The sequence below is a fragment of the Ostrea edulis genome, chromosome 5 (assembly GCF_947568905.1).
Source record: "Ostrea edulis chromosome 5, xbOstEdul1.1, whole genome shotgun sequence".
Lineage (NCBI taxonomy): Eukaryota > Metazoa > Mollusca > Bivalvia > Ostreida > Ostreidae > Ostrea > Ostrea edulis.
In genome coordinates, this window is record NC_079168.1 from 75,790,116 (window position 1) to 75,792,812 (window position 2,697).

General features: G+C 38.2%; 1 long non-coding RNA gene across 1 annotated transcript; it reads right to left on the minus strand.

Moving 5' to 3' along the window:
* Positions 1-1,113: 1,113 nt before the first annotated feature.
* On the minus strand, positions 1,114-2,127 carry LOC130054768 (uncharacterized). Its single transcript, XR_008803098.1, has 2 exons — positions 1,555-2,127; positions 1,114-1,462 (listed from the first exon to the last, which is right to left on the minus strand). It is a non-coding gene; the product is annotated as an uncharacterized LOC130054768 (long non-coding RNA).
* Positions 2,128-2,697: the final 570 nt, after the last annotated feature.

Below are 2,697 nucleotides of genomic sequence, written 5' to 3' on the forward strand. Positions count from 1 at the left end.
GGAACAATGCGCTTGGAGTTTCTCCTTCATAGCAGTGATGTTTACGTGAGTACAAATAGGGGCTTGGTAAAAAAAATTTGTTTAATCCTACAATGTATCTCTGTTTGAAAAGGTTTTATATTATAACATAAAACAAGGTAAAACAAATCATACAAACACGGCAAACACGGACCCCTGGACATACCTAAGGTGGGATCAGGTGCCTAGGAGGAGTAAGCATCCCCTGTCGACCGGTCACACCCGCCGTGAGCCCCATATCCTGATCAGGTAAACGGAGTTATCCGCAGTCAAAATCAGTGTGCCAAGAATGGCTTAGCAATCGGTATGAAACACGTCAGACAGCATTTGACCCAATGATAGGTTGTATTGACGAACTAGATCGTTATAATGACTATAGAATTTGCGAAATGCTTACTTCAATCGAGACTGTTGAAACTCCTGTACCATTAACTTGTTTGTCAGTAGCTTACCTCGATTTCAAAACTGACTATACGCAAAACAAGCTCGAATCAGTTGAGATATATAAACACCATATGCAGGCGATAATGGAATATTGCTACATAGATATGGAAAGTTGACGATGGAGAAGCTGAAATCATCCCGTTTGTCATGCAGTTGAGTTGTCAGTTTGCCGTTAATGTCTACTTTCAATAAAATATCTAAGTATGAAGCAGAAGTGGACGACTCTGTGGTGTCCTTTATTTCGAGCTCACAGGGATATATCAAATCGACATATGAATGAAATTTATTATTGATAACAGACAAAACGTCATCACTTTATCGAAATGTCGAATTGAATTGATGCGCGCAATAATTAAAGTATTGCTCTCTTCAATTGAATTATAGTGCACATCAATTCAATTGTTGATATTATCAATCCATTATCTATATATATTTACATTTGCAACTGTTTTCTCCTACATAACACTATTACGAGCAATACGTATTTATTTTTGGATAAATCTACTACGGGCTCAACAGAGGTCACGGTTGTGCGTATGAACATTTGTTAAAAGTAGGTAACAGGTACTACTTTTACTAAGGCAATACACATCTAGCAATCGCTCTCACTTACTACAGAAATCTTTCAATAGATGAAATCAACACCACAAAATGTATTGACGGTTTTATTTGTATTCCAAGCAGTGGACTTTCATCAATAATTGATAAAAGCATAACCGTAAACAATGTCTTTAGTTACTAGCCTACTAGGCCTAATGTATGTCTAAAATTTCGTCTGCTACAACTTCACCCTGGTCATCGGTGATGCGGAATTGTACCTACTGCTAGACGATGACATTAGGCTTTAGCAAAAAGGTCGTTCACAGGATGTATGGCCGATAAGTCGTCAAAGTGCATTAAGACCTACACACCACACTGCTTCCGTGCCACAGCAGCCATAGTGCTTGATGTCGGTTTCCAAGTTTATGTCGGGACATCGAAGCGAGGCGTCGTTAAAAACCTATTACAAAAAATTATCGAGTCAAAAGAAGCGTTCAGTGAGCTCATCATGTTTATCAACAATTACATATCCAAATCCAAACCGTCCCTTACCTTCGTGCAGTTCCACATTCTCTGCGATGTTCAGTTCTTTCCGGAGATTCATCTGAGCTGCGTCCTCTGTCCTGTCTATAAATAATTTGCCTACACCTGACGACTGCCGCCCTGTTCTTCATGTTCCTCCATCTCAGTCTTCTGTTAACTCCGTAATATCCACAGAATATCTTTCAAAGTCGGTCTTCAACGTCTTCACTTTTCAAAAGTCAAAGCGCATCACAACTCTAAGTGTAACACTGCGCATCCCCGTGTAAATCATAATTCCCCCCACCCCCTAAAATTAGACATATGGAAGAGTTTTCCATTATATACTCCCGAGTTAATGTATAAGTATATGTTGATATACTTGCTTTCTAGCGTCTTAATAATTAAAACAGTTCTTCATTTTATAGAACTTTGTTTTGTGTTGTCGTCATTTTGAACATCTATGACGCTTCGTTGTGGATGTCAACAATTTGAAATGTATGGAAACGTGTTGTTAACACAATTCAGCAATGTTGCCGACCAAAAATGTAAATATAAGTAATAAGGTATCATTTTAAAATATTTATCGGGATATAAATACGGGTTGGTACATGATCAAATTTTCCATAAAGCCCTTCGGGCTTTATGGAATTTGATCACGTGACCAACCCGTATTTATATCCCGATAAATATTTTTAAATGATATCTTATTTCTTAAATAGGAAATGAAGAAAAAAACATATCTAAACATTTATTGTTTGGCGTTGTTGGTCGTGGCATAATATATTAGCAGCAATGGGTCGTCAAGCAGGGCAGACCCAACAATCAAGCAACAACACAATACAACACAAAGCATTTTTAGCTCACCTGAGCTGAAAGCTCAAGTGAGCTTTTCTGATCACCCGTATTCCGGCGTCCGTCCGTCCGTCAGTAAACTTTTCACATTTTCAACTTCTTCTCAACAACCACTGGGCCAATTTCAACCAAAGTTGGCACAAAACATCCTTAGGTAAAGGGAATTCTAAATTGTTAAAATAAAGGGCCAGGCCACTTTCCAAGGGGAGATAATCAAGAAAAGGTAAAAATAGGGTAGGGTTATTAAAAAATCTTCTTCTCAAGAACCACTGGGCCAGAAAAGCTGAGGTTTATATGAAAGCTTTCTGATATAGTACAGAT